Genomic DNA, 11,927 nt, shown 5'->3' on the forward strand with positions numbered 1-11,927 from the left:
ATTAGTTCGTCGCAATTGTTCAACAATTATCAAATCACCCCTCTCCTCGCCCAAATTGGCCGATCACCTGACGCACAAAACGTGACTAACTTATTTGTTGATTGAAAAAAATTGATAAAACTATCGACAGGTGTTATGATGATTATTCGGCAATCTTGTATTACTTGCAAAAACAAAAACTCATTATTACAGCAAGACCTCGATCAACCGGAAGTGAATATGACATATACATGTTTGTATATTTTTTTCTGTTCAAATCAACAGTTATTAATAAACCTCGCAAATATGAACAACAATATGACGCGAGTGAAAAATTGTTCTGTATAACCATTGCATCGTCATCATGATACCACGAAATTTCTAAAGAAATTTCTTTGCGGTCAATCCGTTGACGATACATGGATTATCAGGAATAAGAAAAACAAAACAAATTTCTCAGAAAGTCCAGACAATCCGCATTCTAAATTAATCGTATTTCGCTGCTAATCGATGTTTTTGCTCCACACTTTTGTTAATCAGCCGCATTGGCAGAGAAAAAAAATGAGATTTTTTCTCCTCCCGAAGAGGAGAATTCCTCCGGAATACGTAATGGAGTTTTGAGGAAACGATTCCTTCAGTCGGCAGCAGCCTTGGGCTTACTTAATTCATTGTCATATACCTCGACGGTTGATTTCATCGTGGAATCGAGCACCGCCGTGTGTGGCATTATGCAGCAATGAGTAAAATTACCACCGCGGGTCCGAGCGTAATGTACGTTGTCAGAGATTCAATTGCACACCTATTCTACCAGTGTATAGATCAATATTACCGGTCTACAACTGCCCGCGAAGCGGTAGTAACATGACAATGAAAACCTCTCGTTCTTGCCATTACAAGCCAATGTCGTTACGACAGTAAAACTAAAATTGGTTAACCGATTTTCTTCTTCCCATTTCACTGTCGATAACATATAACACACACATATATAAATATTATATTATAAACAAAATGCTGACCATTTTTTCCACCTCTCCACTGCAGTGTAATAGAAATATGAACAGGTTTTCTCTCAATGTCTCGTGTTACACCTGCAGTGCAATTTTATACGTATTATTACGCGTGGATGTAATCGAGCTACGAAAACGTGTGTTTGCCGCAGCTCGGACAGTTTTGCTTCGGCAATTTTACAATTACAGCTCGATTCCACGATGCAATCGCTCCTTCTTTTAATACTTATTTTCGTACACTTATTCTGCTTGATTTTCTTCAAACATTAACGCAGCACCGTTTACTCAGCTTGTCTATGTCGATTTTTAAACTTGAGAAAACATTTCCGCTCAGGTTTTGATAAGAATTGTAAATTCTTATCCTAGATTACCCGGGTATTCAAAAATTTACAATCAGATGCAATCGCTCGATACGGTTGAACGTCGATTCGGTCGATTCTGTACTTCAGCGGTGTGGAAATCAATCGCAGTTTTATATTTTCAGCTACACTCGCGATCAAGTTTATCGCCACATTTTCTCAGAGACTTCTCGAGGCTCTCTCTTCTCACTCGTAATCTCTTGTCAATATGTTGCCAATTGTTGCTTGTTTGATATTGTATGTACCTCTCGCTCCTTTGTCGAGCATGTGTGCATACCTCTAGACGATTATCTAATCACTGGTTCTGCGAATGGAGACAACAAAAAAGAAAAAAGAAAACAAACAAGAAATAGCAGCGAATAAATTGCTTGCACTTGCAAATTTTACAGCTCTACAAAGTTTTTGAAACCCTCCAAACATTTCGGAACTATTCAAAATTCAGTGACAAAAGGTCGTAGATTTTCTTTGTTTTTTCTTAATAATAGCTATGAAACTGGTGTTTTTCGAAATTATTCGAAAACTTGAAGGTTGAAGATTTTATATGAGCGGATACAAACTTTCAATTTCAAGTTGGATAAAAAAAAACGTTCTCATGCATAATTTCCATATGGCTCGTATCCGTTAGACAGTTATTTTCGATAATTTTATCGTTTTCAGTGAAAAAAAAAGAAACTCAAAGTCAAGCAATTATAAATTTCGCGACATTTTTCGTAAGTATATATTTGTCTTAAAATGAAATTGGCAAAAACTTGTACAGTATCACCCACGCTATTTTTTATAATTAGTTTGCATATCTTATTTTCAGCCAATCGGTCGTACACCGTCAGCAATTACGACCTTCTGTTATTATCTTATCACACTTTCAATTTCATGCATTTCCGAGTAAATTTTACTTTTCCCTCACGTGGGACGTGGGGGAAAAAATTACACGATTACCTGTCTGCTGCATCCAAATGCGATCACTACTTTTTTCATTTTTTTTACAACAAAGCTTCGTACCGCACAGTTGACGACGTCTTCACATTTTATTCCGATTTTCAATCTACTTGCAGACACTGACCGACTACGAATTTATTACGCCACGTAATTCACCGCATTTCGTGAATTGAATGCCGCCCAGAAGGATCAGTTACAACGACGCTATGTTTACACGCAAAGGGAAATAATGGGAGATTAGACTGAGAGAAGCGAAGCAACTTATCACTATTGCTGCTGAAAGTTGACAGGAAACTCCGTATTTCACAGTATCTTCGGTACCTTGCGGCACTCGCAAACGCTTACAGCGGAAGCACATTCTCAAAGCAAATCAGATTTCGGACTGCCTGCAGTTTCGGGTCGAAGGTCGAACTTTGAAGCAAAATATTATGATTTTCTAAGCGGTCTTACACGTCGAGCAAAATCTTGGCACGTGTGGCAATCGACTTCTTATTGTTGACCGTTGCGGAATAGATCTTAACGTCTTATAGTATAATTTAAATCTCTGTACTCTGCGAGGTATTCATATTCTTATAACCGCTCTTATCGTCACTGTGATTTTTGCTATCATCAACGGCATTGTCTTCGTTTTTATCGTATTGCGATTCTGCCTAGTTAATTCTTTTTCGGATTTAATGCAAGTGATGGATTGGCTGAGTAATTCGACTCAGTCATAGAATAACCTGTGCGAGCTGCTCGTTTCCTAATCGGATTCTACTCGGCTTGGATTTCTCCAATCAATCCTATGCTCGATTGTCAAATTTGTGCCTGTAATTTTCAAACCACCATCCTACGCACGTATTTATTTCACAGTTGGTAATTGATCACATCGGATTTCAATCTCTGAACACTCGGGTACTAACCATTCATATTGCAATTGTAAATACACAATCAAGGATCGTCTGGTAATCGAAACAATTTTACAAAAAATGATTCTTTAACTTTTGTTTTCGTCGAGGTACAATGACAAGGAGAGCTTTTTTCGCTGCAGTAAGCTGATCATAAGATGTTGTCATTAATAGAGAGCGATACGCTACAAATGGATTTCCCTCAACATGTCGGCTACAGGAATTTCCTGAGAGATGAAACGGCCAAAGTCTTTACGGTGCCTGTTACGTTTCATAGACCATTAATACTAGCATACTTAAATCGTTGCATTGCCTCGCAGTCGAGGAGAAGTCGGCGTGTATCGGCGATCTGCGCAATTACGCGGATTAAGGTAAATCTAACGCTTTCGATTTTCATTCGGGTGTGTCGACGTACAATTATGATTGAGTCAGCGTGATTCTGGCTACTTGTAATTTTATCAGGATTGAATCGATCATCGTTTTGAAGAAATTCAATGCTATTCCGATAACGGCAACCAAATCCCCATTATGTGCATTGATTGATTGCGAAATTACCTGTGCGGTTGAGTAGAAAGAAAAAGATTCACTTCTAATAATGTCTAGACGTGTGCCTCGAACGCAAGAATCGGTATATAAAAATCCTGGGAATATCGCGGTTATTCACGTATTGTCATTTCCGAGACGTCACTTAAACGTTGCCGATTGTATGCGCCTATACCGAGAGGTTCGCTTGAAAGGACCTACTCGTAACAAGCGCGATTCAACTTGCTTAATTTTCATTGACGGGCATCAATTCTCGCAGCCTGAAACAAACCGTCGCCGATATGAACAAATTCCCTAGAATCGACCATTGATCAGTGACTGTCAACCATAACCTCTCGCGTATTAAAAATGGCCGCTTTACGACGCCGCCGCGATCCACTACACAACGGTCACTCTGCCTAGCATTCTAGTAACATTTTTACGAAGTTGGCTACGCATATAAATTAGACGAGTTGCAATTAGGATCTTTATCGTGGTGTGAGTATAAATGGTGTGCATAGCAGTGCGGCTTCTTCTCCAAAAAAGTTTCTCTGTCGCGCTGGAATGGACTTAAGGTGCTTATAAAGACGCATTGTACACCTCGAAAACGCGGGGATGCAAAACTTCTATACCGCTCAAGCGATCAGAGTGAAACTTGGGCAGCTAATGCCTTATTTTGGCAAAAGGTGAAGCGCCTTTTTAATTTTTCAAAATTTGGAAAAAAATTTTACAGATTGGTTACCATCGACAGAAATTGGCCAAACTTTCACAGTTGCAATGAATGGATCTAAATCCCCCGTATGATGCCACTCGGTGGTGATGAAACACACATTTTGAGTCCAGTCCCATAAGATTTGATGGTGAAATGACGAAATGGCAGCTGATCTGGTTTTCGATTACGAATAAGAACACCAAAATCTCATTTTGGCGACATTTGTTACCGACCATTCACGCATGCCGTTAATACATGCGTGTCATGTCGGTAAAAAATTACCAGTCCAATTGCTGTTTTTACTGTCTCGAAAATCCTTTGATATTTTTGGTACGGCGCTCGCAAAAAATCCTAGAACATTGGCGCCATCTACGCCGAGTTTGACGAATATGGACTCTAATTGTCGAGCTGGTCCTTTCGAGAGAACCTCTCGGTATATCGACGTGCAGTGAAAGAGGTAATTTACCGCGGGCTGCATTCTTATCGGTAAATCCCCCTTCTGCATTCACGCCGAAGTCATTGGCACGTCTGACAAGTTTTTCCCGACATTTGCACAACAACACCTTGACGAATGTATTGACATTGATTTCCTGCTTTCGGTATAAGGTGCAGCAGTCGATCGTTGAGCAACACTCGATTCCAAATTACTCCACACTACAAAATATAATAATCGTTCTGGAGAATTCACGTAGCGATCGAAATTTCTCATAATATACAATTTGTTCGCACATTAAAAGACAAAACACATGCATGCATAAAGTTCCACACTGTTTACTTTACTTTGAAATATACCAGTATACTGCAGCTTGACGCACGCCCACAAATTTCCCATTAAGTACACTGCAGCCTCGAGTGCTATTTTTGCCGCCAATCATCGATCATCTAACACAAGAGTAATTTTCGTGTGTCACTATTTAACCTGAGTTGATAACTACTCTCTATTCCAACTATAAATTTCGTGTAACGATAATGATTTCGATCCCTTTTATTCTTTAGATAAAATAAATTGATCCGAGCCTCGTTACGCAATTTCAACTCCCGGAACCATTTCATTACAATCGATCAAAACCGCACAAATAGCTGGTGTCACAGAGCTTAACGACTGTAAGATACTTCTATACATCCACTTATTGTTAGCCCGTCTGCAACAGCCATTTTGCATTCATTCCAGAGATCTATCATTTCGCAGTCAAGATAACGAAAGAACTTTGAGGTCTTACGGAAAACTGTAACGATAACAACATTTCTTACTTTGAATAAGATGAGCAATAATTATTTCTACCAGAACATATTGTCACAGTTATCTCTGATCCGAACCTCAATTTCTAATTGACGGACGTGTTTATTGCACGCCGGAAGTAATTACTCAGGCTACATTCTTCCTTGACATCGGTCATCTTTGTCAAGAAAAGACGATGACTGTTTGCCGATAAACACAATTATTGTCGTTATTATTATTATTATTTTAAACACCTTCCATACCGAGCCCACAATAGCCATTTCATTTTCGACTATTGTAGTTGTTACTACTTGTGACATGAGTAAAATTGAAAACTTAGGTTATGTGGTGATAAAATGGCGCCGAAAACCAGGCTCTGACGTCACGAGGACATTTTCCAATACATCAAACTATGCCAAACGCATGCTCACAGTGTGTCTCTGCCTTCTGACATGACCATTATTCTCATGGTATAAAACGACGTCACTCACACGTTAATGACACACGGCAGTGCCGTGACTCGATTGAGCAATCGGCCCGGCGTTCGTGTTCGACGTACTGCTGCTGCAGATTTATACGGTAACCCAAAATTCTACGTGCCGATGACCACAGATCTATCACCTATATTCCATACCGCGTAACCTTGTGCAAGAGGAGCATCGGCCAGGTAACGTCTCGTCGGAATTCAAGGTCTCGCATTTGATCGAATGAATAAATATAAACACGTGACGACAAAAAACTGGCAGTTCCCCTTTCATCCGTTTGGCCATCGCTTTGCGATTAACTCGCGATCTTGAGACTTCGAGATAGCAGGGAATCATTCAAAGCGAAAAGCTCACGACTGATTCCGTGTCTTCTTTATCTGCGAGGACGATGCACTTCTGTACATCGGTTCTATTCGTCGGTGGTAAATACAAGCTTCACACCCGGGGCTGACGGTGTTGGAAGTCCTTCCGTTGGCGTGTACAACCGTCAATTTCAGGTCAGGGCTTAAGTGATAGTAACTCTCGAATTTACTCAGAGATTAAACCGCACGATGGATGTAAACTGCATCGTCTGCGTCAACACGGATTTTCTCTTGACGTCGCGTTGGTTTGCAGTGCCGGAAGGCGACTCTTCGTCATGTCTTCAACGCGTGTCTAATCGTCTCGACTGAATACGCAAGAGAATACGCATTGGAAGCAGCGCTTTTACTTACAACCGATTATTTAAAACTGACGAATGTATGAAAATTTGCTCCTTCGCAAGATGGTGAGAAGAGACAACTGTTTGACGAATTCTACAAAAAATGTAAATAGACCGTTGAATGGTAAAAACGGTTCACGTTTCAGTGCTCCGTTGAAGAATAATCCGAAAACTCGCAGTGGTGATGCAATTTATTCAAGCATCGCATCGCCACTCGAGTTCACGAGAGGCTCGATTAGTGAGCAAATACTCGCCGAAGAATCCGCGGAAAGACAACAAGTGCACGTTTACTACATTGTCTGCTCTTATTGCGGTGGCATAAATTCCCGCCTCATTTATCATCCGATTTATTTATCCGCTGATATCGGCCTGATATCGCTTGTCCTCGAGCATCGCGGTAAGAACTCGGCAACACCCGATCGTTGTTGATGAGATGACGACGACGACGACGACGACGACAATGATGATGATGATGATGCTATCTGCTCGTAGACTATTGTTTCTATAAACTGGTCTCAGAATAAACGCAGACAATTTGCAAAATAGACTCGCATGTGGCGTTTGCTCTGTGCGGAATAACTCAATTTCGTATTCGGAATTGACTGTAGGTACCTACTTATTTTTTATACGCCCGTGCAACCACACGAGCCGGCATTTAATCCTGCAGCGACGCAAGTCGATTGTCTCTTCCTTTCTAAATCTAGTTGAAGACTAGAGACACGTGCATGGCGAAGTGGCCTTGCTGAGTGATAAAAATTTGCTTCCAAAGACAGACGGTGAAATACTAGCTAGACTGCGGTTTTTGCCCGAGGTGATAAGAGTGCTTTTACAAAGCAAAAGTTCAGGTTTGTACGTCTTCCTAGGCCTGCGTCAGACCTCGCAGTGTGAAATTCAAGAGCAGTTGTTGAAGTGTTGAAGACACGAGGAAAAGAAGACTCGCTGACTGGCGGCTAGTCGGACTCTTGACGAACTGGCATATCCAGTTTCACGTCTCGTACACTCTTCGTGATTAGTTTTTCTCTTCGCTTTTTATCTACGCGACGTAGAAATTGGAATGAGATTTTCTCACCTGTGGTTAAATTTGACGTTTCATTTTACCGATTGAGACGTCTAGTCGGTGATTGTTACACCCCCAGATCCGATTATTATCATACGTACGATTAGGCTGCGAATACTTTCGTGTAAACGAGTTCTGATTTACAACACTGATTCACGCTGATTGAGCACCACGTCTAAGTCTCTTTTTATTTCCTATTACAAAGATTAGTTTCACTTTCCGTGGTCACGGTCCGTTGCATTACCCTCCTTATAATACAGTCGTGTTTTTCGGCCTGTAAAGAAAAATTCGAAAGTCACTGTGAAATGCAAGGGAAAAGAAAAGAAGAAAAATGAAACACGGCTGTTGAAGTTTGTATAAAGTAACTCGAATTTGTGATAATTATACATATCGCGGGGCGTATCATTGACAAATAAATTTTCATAAATTCTATCATTTTATTTCAATATACAGATGTTTCACCATACAAACCTAGTTTACATCACTAGTACACAGAAAAAGGACAAAAATTCAGCTATTGATTCGTCCGTTATTAGTAGCTCTGGCATACTATATAGATAAGTAGAATTTATTACGATAACATAATAATAGTAATAATAATGATAATGATAATAATATTGAAATGATGCGAAACATGATTTAGAAAAAAATACAACAAATTGATGGGAGTATTTAATTGTATATATATATATATTATAATGATCATTACAGTACAATTATATCTTATCCATATTTGACTAATCAATATTAATCATATAAGTATATATATATGTATGTATCTATAATGTATGTGTGTGTATATACGTATGTATGTATACATATATCATATATTTATGTATGTATATATATATATATATATACTCATATATATAATAATAATAATAATAATTTACTTAACGTACTAAGTGCTTACAGTCTAATTTTGATTCTCAAAATTTGATTTTAGATTATTAATTCGTTTTTGGCGCTCTTCCGCCGGCGCGCGTCTCTTCAACACGTAATACATCATATACCTACTATACGCAATGTATGAACTTCATTCCTCCATTCTTCAGAAAAGGTACCGACCGCCGACAGTAGGTACCTGCGATAAGGATAATTTCAAAACTTGTATCGAAGCCAAGGAGGAATGAAAAAGTACAAATAAATCCTTTTTCCTTTCATATAATCTCTTTTCAATTTCTCCGCAGGCTTTTCCCTCTCATAGAATCCCTACCATAATACCAATATTTGCAGCTTGAGAGGTGACTTGTAATTACTTTTTTCCCATCTTCATCATTCCTTTAACGGACTCGTCGGACTTCTTTGCAAGAATATCCAACCCCCTTTTCTTTAAACATATACCAGTAATCACTTCGAGTTAAATTTCGAACTAGTTAATTACGTTTTAAAATACAATTTAATGACTACGATCTTCGTATAGTTTCTATATCAATTAAATAGTTAATGGAAAGCATCGATTAGGAACATTCGATATTTGAGTGCTGATTTGAAAATTTTTCGGCTTAGTGTATTTATTTCTTCGTGAATTTCTCATGTATATGTATATATGTGTAATCGCACTGCATTCGTTGATTTTGAAAAAAAATCCGATCACTTATTATTCATAATTGTAACGAATTTGTGTATTTTTACATAATCATAATTTCTTAGCGTCAATTTTCTCCGTGTCTCCTTGTATATGATGCATGAGTAGGTAAAGTAACTCTACAACCATTTCTTGATTCTGTAGGTATCTGTATATAAATACTTTTAAGAAGTAACTTTCCCAACACTGTCTTCTTTCGTATTAAAAATTTTAAAATACACGGTAATTGTACTTATTTTCTTCAACTTTTAAATATAATTCTAATTACATTACACGATCATACATACACGGTATATAAATAATAATAATTATAGTAATAATTTTACATATATGTATATATATATATATATATACATATATCTATGTATATATATATGTATATGTTTAGTATTATATATAATTTATATTTCTAAAAAGTAACGAAAGGACCCTGAATCGTAAAACGTGTCAAATCCAATATCATCTAAGTCACCTTAATCAGTTAATCGTTTTTACTATATAAGTTCACCAAATTGATTTTTATCCTCATCTTACAGACTAGTTTTGATTTTGTGCTTAAAATTTACATATAGATACATTTTAATTACGTAGCGACCTTAAACGACTAGGTTTTATTAATTTTCCCGTTTCTCGCGCTTACTCCCCTCTTTTTGTATCTCATTTTGATTTTAACAATATCAACTCAACAGAGTCAAGTATTTGGTCCAGCCCAGTTTAAGGTTCGAAGCATCCACTTCTCATTTTAATATTCGCTGATCACGTTTGATCTTTGAATTTCGTTACGTCTCTCAAAAAACCTTTCAGACTGGACGCTATATATAGTATATGCGTTTTGTAATATTCGCGTAAAATGAAGCCGAAAATGTGTAGGAACACCGAGTATATGTACTCATACATATACATATATTGTGTATGTATATATCATAGGAACTTAATGTTTGCTTCATTATTCACTTACACCTGATAACATATTTATTTTTAGTTTTCTTTTTCTTTTGTTTCTAGTCATTCGTGTCTTGATTACTTTTTATTTTTTGTCAATCACACACAATGTCGGTTTAGGTATATACGTATGCGATTGCATAGGAACATTTGCTTAGTTTATTCTTGCGCGTGAAATATTTACCAAATTATAACGAGCATTCATACAGGCATTTTTTCACCACACTGCTCAATCTAGTTGCTTCGGGACCGCGAAACCTTATACAATGAAGAAATAAATAAACAAATGAAACAACGTTTGAAAAGTACTTATCTAATTAACACTGTTTAAAATTCGTCCAGCAATCCAGACCAGATGTTGACAGCAACAAGGAATCGCGTAGCTCTCGTATGACGTGAAAAATCTTTTTCAGAAAAGCACATTTCGATGTATGAAAGGACAAGTTGTAAGAAAAAAAACCTTAACGGTTATCCTCCGTGACCGGGAAAGAGTGCAACAAACGCGCCTATTCGGTTTACCCTTCCAGTCGATCGCTAGCGTCAGTCAGCATACGGTGCGGACAATACTCATGTTAATTCACCGGCCGTTCCAGGCTTCTTTTCCCTTTTTCAACCACCCTTAACCCTAATTTTACGATTTCGATACATTTTGCAGAAAAAACTCGGAAAGTGGCAAAAAATCTTTTCTCCTCTTTTCGGACCCTCTCCCCCCGACGCACTCGCCACGCACGTGCTTCTATGCATCTGTCGGTCGATTCCTCCGCGCGACAATGAACGGCACGCGCTAAGCCGAGTCCGAAGGGTGCTGGAAATTTATAAAAGACTTTCCAAAATATTGTGTAAATCGGGGGTTTGAATAAAGCGACATTCAAAATCCGGGGCGAAATATCGGCGGAATGGGGCAAATTGGGGTGACGCACCCCCCGAAGGCCGCGTCGCGTATCGCGTCTGTAGCTACACCGAAATGCTAAATAAATAAAGGGTTGCTAAGTTCTTGCCGCTGCTGTTGTTACCGTTGTTATTATTGTCACACCGACAGACGACCAACCTTTCACACATGTATCTATGAGTGCAGCGCGGCTGCCTACCGCCATACTTATATTCCTATGGGTTTGGCGCCTGTTCCGCACATCGGTCTTCTTCCCCCTTTGTCGCGATAGCTCGGATTTCCGAATTCAGGGAAAGTACTGAACTGCGCAGCGACGGCAGGGAGCGACAGAACCCTTTTGTCAAGACCCCGTGTTAAAATCTGTACGGCAATAAAGTTAGCCCGAGAATGGGAATATATATATATATATACCTATAGCTATAGTGTTCAGATGTGAAATATATTGTATCTACCCGAATCTATCGCACCGCGTAACGGACTTTGGAAAAATATTGTGCTGCATTAATCATATATTCATACGAGTATTCTAACCCTGATGAATACTACATTTCGCAGCGAATATGGTTACGGTTTTATGATGACACGTGAGGTTTACGGCACGAACCGAAGGCGAGTGCTGAAAGACGCGAGTCAAAAAACGTTGTC

Source organism: Diprion similis, chromosome 10 (genome assembly GCF_021155765.1).
Source record: "Diprion similis isolate iyDipSimi1 chromosome 10, iyDipSimi1.1, whole genome shotgun sequence".
Lineage (NCBI taxonomy): Eukaryota > Metazoa > Arthropoda > Insecta > Hymenoptera > Diprionidae > Diprion > Diprion similis.